The sequence below is a fragment of the Marmota marmota genome, unplaced genomic scaffold (genome assembly GCF_001458135.2).
Source record: "Marmota marmota marmota unplaced genomic scaffold, marMar, whole genome shotgun sequence".
Taxonomy (NCBI): Eukaryota; Metazoa; Chordata; class Mammalia; order Rodentia; family Sciuridae; genus Marmota; species Marmota marmota.
This window is the reverse complement of record NW_025999990.1, coordinates 8,824,881-8,834,836: the sequence shown is the minus strand read 5'-3', so window position 1 is coordinate 8,834,836 and position 9,956 is coordinate 8,824,881. Positions and strand designations below refer to the sequence as shown.

The window sequence follows — 9,956 nt, the reverse complement described above, 5'->3', positions numbered from 1 at the left end:
GAAATTATCCTTAAGCATATTTGGTGAAGGAGTTAAGTTTATTCATTGTCACCACAAAAGTAATTGCAGGGACAGTGCAGCAACAGAACAGACCTAGACAAAATAAGAATTCTTTATTTCTCTCTTTATAAATATATATTCTGCAATAATATTTACAGGGAAGCTTTTTATTAAAATTTTTACCAGACTTAGAACACTGAGAAAGTTTCGAATAGACTTCAATTTTACCTCCTCTTACCCTACTTTCCCAGCCTTTTTTTCTGAAATTTGACTCGCATCTCTTGGGTCTTGAGGGAGAAGTCTCAGTTAACCAGACTTCAGAGAATGGCATTGCAGTCCCATAGTTTAAAGGCAAATGGAAGTCAGCTGTGAGGATTTTAATCAATGATTATGAGGCAACTATCATTACAATGTCACCAAGAGGCAGAGTTCAGTGGTTCACAGAGAATACCACTTTGGGGTGGACCTAGCATTCAATATGGAAGTTGAAACAATGGATTAGCCTCTTGAATGAAAATTTCCATATCTACAAAGCAAGAATAACTACAGAGAAATGAACTGATCCTCTCAGAAAGTTGAGAAAATCTTTTTTTTTTCCCCTTTCCTTAGCAAGAGTGTCCTATTTAATAGCACATTCAAAAAGCACAAGTAGAAGGAAGGCCGGACTAAGAAAGGCACCTTCATCCTGACCCAATCTCAATTTCTTGGTTTTCTCTTCTCACCTATGGTAATTATGACTGCCCTGGTCTTCTTGAATCACAAAGTGTTTAACCTGCTTTCATTGTGTGTTACATTTTTCTCTTGACACTTATATTTAAATGCATGTAAATATATGTAAAGTGACCATCCTAAACCTCAGTGCAATGACTTCTTGTGCCTGAACCCCCACCCCACAACAGCCTCCAGTTAGAAGCATCATTAGTCCCATTCTGGAGAAAACAGGGTCCCTACAAGGTTAAGCAGCTCATTTAGGTGGCCCAGTGTTGGAAGCCAGTCTGACTTTAAGGCCATACGGGTTCTTCTTAAACAGTCTATTATACTGGTCCAGAGGATGTCGGCAGGCTTCAGAGTTCTGCTACTTTTTTCTTATTACTACCGGAAAAAAAAAAAAGTGCTTCAATTTTGAGAATTATCTTAGAATATTAGGAGGCTGACTCATAGTGGGTTAGGGAGGGGGAGCATGGGAGGAATAGATAAATTCTAGATAGGGAAGAGGGGTGGGAGGGGAAGGGAGGGGGGCAGGGGATTAGCAAGGATGGTGGAATGTGATAGACCTCATTATCCAAAGTACATGTATGAAGACACGAACTGTTGTCAACATACTTTATATACAACCAGAGATATGAAAAATTGTGCTGTATATGTGTAATAAGAATTGCAATACATTCTGCTGTCAATTATTTTTTTAAAAATCAATAAAATAGAGTTGGAAATAAAAGGAGAAAATCAGAGATCGTTATAAAGAAGAATATATTCAATCATTCAATTTGGGAAACTACTCTTGATTTGGGAATATGTCTTTCAATTTTTAAGTTTTAATTTGTCTTTTTTTGAAATAAAGGTGATTGTATATGGAAAAAAAAAAAAGAATATTAGGAGCACATTGCCCTGTTTTTCACAGGGATGACAGTGTTAGAGAATTGCTTGGAGATAGGGTCCATACCGACACTCCATTTATTCCCCTTTACAGGTCATTCTTTGCAGAACAGCCAGATTTTTTTAATTTTTTTTATTCTAATTTGTTATATATGACAGTAGAATGCATTACAATTCATATTACATGTGTAGAGCACAATTTTTCATCTCTCTATTTGTATACAAAGTATACTCACACCCTTCGTGTCTTTTTTCTTACATGTACTTAGGATAGTGATGTCCATCTCAATCCACTACATTTTTTTTTACCCCTTTTGCCCCCTCCTTCCCCTTTGCCCTATCTATAGTTTGTCTAATCCTCACATGCTCCCACTCCTAACCCTACTATGAATCAGCCTCCTTATATCAGAGAAAACACTCAGCATTTGGTTTTTCGGGATTGGCTAACTTCACTTAGCATTATCTTCTCTAACTCCATCCATTTACCTGCAAATGCCATGATTTTATTCTCTTTCATGGCTGAGTAATAATCCACTGTGTATGTATACCACATTTTCTTTATCCATTCTTCTATTGAAGGGCATCTAGGTTGGTTCCATAGTTTAGCTATTGTGAATTGTGCTGCAATAAACATTGATTTGACTGTGTCCCTGTAGAATACTGTTTTTAAGTTCTTTAAGTATAGATTGAGGAGTGGAATAGCTGGGTCAAAAGGAGGTTCCATTCCCAGTTTTCCAGGGAATCTCCATTTTCTAAGCGAAACTCCCCAGTGATTTTCTACCACCAAAGAAAATCTGATTCCTTACCCTGCTTTATGATGTTCTCATGACCTAGTGATGCCTGCCTCTCCAGCCTGCTCTTCCTCCTCTGCTCCCTACCCCACCCATACCTCCGTCAGTAAGCTGGTTGAGGACTGGAGTGTTGCTCTCTAACACCTGAGATAGTGCCTCAGTGCACAAAGCAGACACTCAAAACACAAATGCTTCTCAAAGAATGGGTGTTTACATTGGCATTCAATGATGCCATTCCAGGTACTGGAGAGCTTAAGGGAAAAGAAATCACAATGAAAAAACAAACAAACAAACAAAAAAACAGGCAGACTTGGCAAGTAAATGACATAAGATATCAGAAAAGGCCAAATTGCATGTGACACTGACCAAATAAAACTTTCTTAGGAGTTTAGATAGAAATGAGTAGGAAATATAGGTCTCCCACACACTCACACAGGTGTTTAGCATTTTGAAGAAATATTCTGCCACAGCCACAATGCAAAAATTGCTTTAATTCTTCAAAAATACCATTCTAGTCACATTGTTAAAATTGCTAATTTGAATCTGTTTTTATACTTTCATTTGAATTCAACTTGAATTCTACGTACATTAAAATATAATTATATGTTTTCTATATTTAGACATTTATATAATTTGTATATTTTATATTATACGTAAATTGATTTACTTATAAATCATAGTTATATAAATTACCCAAGCATAATGAGCTCCCACTCAGTTTCCTATAACATAAACTCGCATTCTTCTACAAATAACTTAAATGGATCCATAAATTACTCAAATCTGAGAAACATGGGTTTATTCTATGGTGTCTCTCATGTCATACTTGTAAAATATTTTTTGAAATCAATTTGTTTTTAATTAATTATTGAACATAAATTATGAGTATAATATATGGCATATAAATTGTTTGACAGGAAAGATGCTTGTGTGTTTCAAAAGGTTAAGCCAATCTTCCTTCCAGTGTGGCATAAGACAAACATCTCAGGAAGGAGAAGGTTAACACAAGTGATAGCATCAGCATCTCCTAGGAATCTTAGAAATGGAGAAGTTACCAGGATCTCAAGGTTTTACCCTGACCTGCTGCTACAAAAATGCTAAGTATGGGGCCCAGCGAGCTGTACCAATAACCAGCTCCCTACTCTCAGGGGCTTCTGATGTCTCCGTACCTTGAGATCACTGAACTAGACAAATGACGTGTGTTTTTTAAGAATTTTGTCATATGATACTTAGCTATCCCAGCAAAAGGCTTACTGTATACCAGAGTTCAATTGTGATCTTTTAAAATAGTGTTGCCCATTGGTGTTCCTCATATCTTTCTGGACTGTTTTTTCTTCTTTTCATTAGGCCTTCGAGGTCAATACCAGTCAAGACAGTCAAAATATCTTTGGGATAAACTGGCTATGTTTACAAGATTCCAGATTAGGCAGTAAACTAGCTAATTCAGTTAGACATATAAATAGAAAATAAAGCCACTCATCATACATGTTTTACTCTGCCCAAACCCTGAGGGGAATAAATCTCACGTGGAATTCCAAACAATCTTCAAAACGGGGTCTGGGAAATGTCCCCAAAGTTACTATGCAAAGGAATCTGCCTAGGACTCTCATGTTCTGGCTACCATACTGCCATCATTTTTACTATAACCTCTGGAGCTCTGAAATCTGTGATTGTCATACAAAAGACATCTTGAAAGCCAGGAAGGTTCCAAGGGGAATGAGTTGCACTAAACTTACAAATTCATTTGTCTTACATTAGTCTGTGGGAGAAATGGAAATGCAATTTTCCCAAGAAAGATCAGAAAAAGGCCAATTATCTCTCTTAAAAACACCACTTACAATAACAAATTGTTTCCCCACAAACACATTTCCTCATTGCTGCTAAGAGAGTTCTTGTATTGTTTAAAATGACAACAGAGAGTCTCTTCTCTAAAGAAAGATGTCACATGACCTAACAAGCACTCCAGGAGGCCAAGCCAACAGGTCACGCATCTCAGACTCTGGGTCTTTCAGCAGCAGGGGGTTTGGCAAGGAGGAACACACTGCACTCCAGGTCCCCGACAAAATTACCAGCTGGGAGAGGAAAGTGGCTCCTGTTGAGCCCAGAGTCACAACACAGCCTGGAATCTGGAGCAGTCTCTCCAAGGAGACTGCAAGTATTGGGAAGTCACTGCAGAAGGGGGGAAGCAGATGAGAAGAGAGGAACATTGGATCTAAATGAAAATGTATCTTTTCTCTGAAAGACACTCATATTGTGTGAGATGTGACCCTTTGCTTGGTTGTAACTTGTTTGACTCTAAAAGAGGTCTTCTGTCCCCAAATTGTAGCTAGAATGCATGAATATAAATGTTAGACCACAGCCCTTGGATTCCTTTCTTGTAAGCTGGCAGCAGTTGGAAGAATCCATATTTACTTATTTATTGAAACTGTGGTTAATAGGTGGATCCTCAGTAGGCCCACTCTTTCCTTTCTCTGTTTCTAGAACCAGTTATCCAAGAGCCATAAATTCGTTTCAGGATTCATGAATTCAAAACCTCTTATAAGTTCAAAAGGTTTTCTTTGAGCCAAAATCTATAAGAGGTTCAATAATGGTAGAAAACCTATATTCTTTTCTGAGGGAAAAAAGTTTTAATAATCAAAATAATTACTGGCTTTATTTATAGTAGATAAGATACAGTTCAAGGCTAACACATGAGAAATACAAAGAAAAGAGCCAACCATGTCTTAAAGGGCCAGAGGCTCAATACACATTTTCAAGGAAAATTAAAAATATCTAAAATTTTTGCTTTTTATGGTTTATATGTATGCTGCTATGGTTTGGATATAAGGTGGGTCCCCCAAAAGCTTCTGTGTTAATGTAGATGGTAAAATTATTAGATCATGAGAGCTATAACCTAATCAGTAGAATAATCCATTTGATGGATTAATAATTTGAAAGGCTTACTATAGTAGGTGGCAACTGTAGGCTAGTGGGGCATGGCTGGAATAAGTAGGTCGCTGGGGGCATGCGCTTTTGGACTGCATTGTGTCTCCGTGGTTCCTCACTCCCCAATTCTCTACTTTCTGGCTGCCATGACCTGAACAGCCCCTGAGCAGCCTTCCTCTGCCGTGCATCTGCCGTGATGTTCTGCCTCCCTCAAGCCCAGAGCAACAGCGTTGGCCAATCATGGATTTAATTTCTAAAGCCTTAAACTCAAAGTAAGTTTTTCCTCCTCTAAGTCGTTCTTGTTAGGTATTTTGGTCACAGTGACAAAAAGCTAACACGTATATAAATACAGAGAAGAATGTTTTCTAAGACTATTACAACCTAAAGACATGTCTTTGGTAGTTATTTTAAAGTGGACATTCAGAGCCATCCTCCTAAGTAGTTTGAAAATATCTGAGAATATAAGCAAGATTGCTCACAGAATGAAAGGACCATACGTGTGGAGGGCCAGGCCATTCTGATTTCAAATTCAAGTTCTAATGACTTCTTGGTTTTGTGGGTTTGGGTAAGGAATAGCATCTCTCAAGTTCTATCTGGTTGAATCGGATTATATTTATTCACAAATATAAAAACAAATACTTAGTTTGTACCATTCCCAGGTTCTTGGTCAGCCAAAAGGAATAGATTGAAGGCTGGACCAGGTGGGAGCAAGTGAGTGAGGAAAGAGGCGGTCAGCAAGCTTGCTCAGAACCTGCCCAGGTCTCCACCCCAAGGTCACAGCAACCTTCAGCTTGTGTCCATGAAAGAGAGGCACCCACAGAAGAATTCCATCAGGAGAGGGATGCATTCTGAGTTATCCTGGTACAGCAGGACTACTCTTCCTACTCTGCAGAGGAACAAGGAAACCAGTTAGGAGACTGTTGCTTGCCACCATCAGGGCAAGTGACAATATGTCATGAATCTAGGTATAACTGTGGGCTGGATGTACTTTAAAGTGGTTACTAGATGCACTTTAAAGATACAGCCAAAAGAATTTGCTGATGGATTCGATAAGGGGTGTGAAAGAAAAACAAAAGGCAAAGATAATGCCAAGATTTTTGGCCTAAGTAAATGGGAAAAATAGTCATTAACTGAGACTGTGGAAAGAGCAAATCAGGGTCAGTGAAAGGTGAAATATCAAGAGCTCAGGTTAGGCAAATTTGAGAGGACTATTATATATCCAAGTCAGTATGGTCCCTAAAACCATGAGACTTTTTTGAGTAAAGGTAGAAAATAATTTTGGAAGAAAATATCCAAGCACTAAGTCTAGAAGCACTCCATTATTACGGATCAGACTGATAAGGAGAAGGAAAAAAGGAAGGAAGACAGGGAGGGAGGAGAAACAGCTGAAGAGTATGAGAAAAACATAGAGACAGTGTTTTCCTGCAAGCCACGTGACAGAAATGTTTCCAGAAGACAGTAATGCACTGTGCTAAATGCTTCTCAGAGGTCGGGTCAGATAGAGACTGATCTAATACAGTGAACTGAAGATCACTCAACAATGGTCTTCAAGGGTCAACCATTCATAAGAGATAGAATGATGGCCTAACTGGAATGGTTTCCAGAGAGAAAGGGAAGGAGAAATTCAAGCCAGCAAGCGTAGAATACCATTCGAGGAGGCTCACCATTTTGGGGTGAGTTTTAGAAGAGATTTTTATCTTATTTATGCATGGAAATACAGTGCACAGTGTGCATTTAGCTCAGATTGGTAGCATATGATTTAGTCTTTGTCTTGTCCAGCTTGGCAATGTGAGTCACAGATTTTGGACCCAGGAAATTGCTTCCTGGTGGCAGTGAACCTCATCATGTCTTTCTTTGCAAGTGGTCCTGACAGCTTCTACTAGGTTGGCCAGAGCACCTTTGTCTCCTGATTTAAATGGTATGAAGGCAACATGACACCAAGACCAGTGTAGGTCTTCCTGTGGACAGCCTGATCTTCCTCTTCATGATGCAGTAGGGGTCTCCTCACCTGCAATACAGGAAGACAACCAGCTTGAAGGAGCCACATCACAATCATTGCCAGTTCAGCCTTCTTGTTCTTCACCAAGACTGTAACAGCATTACCCCCTGCTTGAAGGAAGGTGGTCTCTTTGTGGGGACATCTCCCTTGCTGGCAGCTTTCTTCTCAGCCTGGACCACAAGTCTGCTTCTCCTCTTGCTTTGCCTTGGTCTGTACGTGTGGACCAGCATGAACAGCTGCGTGGCTGTGTATCCAAAGCTTGGGTCAAATCACAGGAGCCACTTTCAGCCTCTTGAAACAGAATAACCCTTGGACACTACAGCCAGATGTAGCAGGCCATTTGACCAAGCAAACAAGACCCCTTTGGGCTGGATGTCCTGTCTGTTGCCAAAATTTTAAAAACTTTTTCTCAAGCAGGGGATTTTCCACCCTCTTGGCCACTTGCTTTTTCCTTTGGCCTCCTTTCAGCATCTTGGATGGCTGAGGAGGTGTGTGTGTGTGTGTGTGTGTGTGTGTGTGTGTGTATGTGTGTGTGCTGGAGAACTAACTGCATACTATAGGCTGATGAAAATTACCCAACTGAGAAGGGAGAATTAATGATTCAAGAGAGAAAAATAAGAATTATTGGAGGCGACCTTTTGTACAGACAAGGGAGAATGTGTTGAGGACAAGGGCAGATGGTGTTGAGGGCGCAAGAGGAAGGCCAAGCCTTATCTGGGCATGTAGCCAATTACTCTCATAGGAACAGCAGGGAAAGAAGATTGTGTATATATTGTTATAGAATGAAAATGGGAATTAAAGGGGAAGACTATAATGATATAATCATTTAACAGAGTGAAAGAGTGAACAAAGTCAGGAAATAGCATAACTACCAGAAAGCACTACTAGAAAGCACCACGGAAGTAAATTGATTATGAACGTGGTGTGTGATTTTCTCCAGCAGTGTTTGACTGCTCATGTGCAAGGACAAAATAGGGGTAGTTAGCCAAACAGGTACAATAAGATGAGGCTATGACAAGGGAGGAGAGACTGTGCAAGGAAGTGATTATAATGATTAAGCATAGAATTTAAGCTGGGGAAAGAAGAAAGAGAAGATAAGAGGTGAGGAAGGAACATGAGAAAGGCCATCAATCCGTGGATTGAAGACGGGAGCAGACACATAAAGGCAGGGCAATATACAAATGAGAATCAAATCTAGACATTTTTTAGGAAAAACACAGACTGGGAACATCAATGTGATCAAAGAGAACACAGCCCTCATCTTCAGACACAGCAGTGTGTGCCATTTTGGAGAGAAAACAGCTAGTCCTCCAGAGGATTTCATGGTAAAGTCTCAGGGAGGAGTCGAGTGTGGATTAAGATAAGAAGGCAATGTCCTCAGAGGCTGGAGGACATTGGGGACGTCTACAAGGTGATTGTGAAAGTGTTCCAGAAGGTGGAAAATGATAGGGGAAGTGGGTGCACAGAGTCCTGGGGGTACCGGGTGCCAGCAATGACCTCAGGGACCTGGTAGTCCCTGAATGCAAACCAGCCGTAATGAGACGAGTCTGGCCTCAGACAAACACCAGTGTTGGAAAAACATGAGAGGGGGAATATTACCAGAAGTAGTTACGGGTTATTTTATCCCAAATGAGCACTGGATATGTTGATTCCAGTCATACGTCAGTTCTAGTTACTGTCTGCCCTTGAAAAGCATACAACACCATCTATTAAAACATTTTAAAAATTAAATTTGCTCAACTATGTGAACTATTATTTGTTCAAACTAACTTTGCTTCCGATTAGGTTAGATGTGCCTCTTTTATAAAACAGATATCCCATTTATTACATAATACTTTACTCTTTTAACTTTTGTAGTTAATGAATTTTTTTAAATATATACAGTCATTGACTTTATCTACTTGAGTATTAGCAATTTCTTAAGGTGAGGCACAGGTGATATTCAGGAAAAAGCACTCACATCACATTTTCCAAAAGAATGCAGTTTCCTGGGTTCCTCACTCCTCAATTTCAGTGGTGTTTTCTGACTTCTTGCCTCCCTGGTATCCTGAGAGCAAACAGTGCCCGCACCCGTAGTGGACTGGATATTCCTGCAATGCCTAAGCTCCAAAGTCAGCCTACTCGCTCAGTTTCACAAATTATCTTGCTCATCAACACAGTGATCTCAATTAGTTATTTAGAGGACACAGATGATACTAGCATTCTTAGCAATGGTTGGTTTTTTGATGAAATCCCATATCTCTTGGATAGATTGCTCGTGAGATTTAAGCATCTTTTCAGTATTGACTATATTCTTTTCAAGTTGATAAACTTTGTCTTCATTATCTGATGTTCTGACTTCTACTTGATCTAGTCTATTTGTAATATTCTCGTTAGCATTTTTAATCTGGTTTATGGTTTCTTGCATTTCTAAAATCACTGTTTGGTTTTTTTTTAAGATCTCTATCTCCTGGTAAAGCTCATTCTTTGCAGTTTGAATTTGTTTGTTTAGTTGGTTTTCAAAATATACTTTCAATTCTTGGATTTGCTGTCTCATGTCTTCTCTAAAATTCCGTTCCATCTGAGTTAGGTATGCCTTGATTTCTTTCCCTGTCCATGTTTCTGATGCTTCTAGGTCCTCCTGTAGATTTAAGTTGTCCTGCATT

The 9,956-nt window shown here is 39.4% G+C and overlaps 1 pseudogene; it reads right to left on the bottom strand.

Annotated features, from left to right (window-relative positions):
* Positions 1–7,046: 7,046 nt before the first annotated feature.
* LOC125617773 lies at positions 7,047–7,782 on the bottom strand (annotated as a pseudogene).
* Between the last annotated feature and the right edge of the window lie 2,174 nt (positions 7,783–9,956).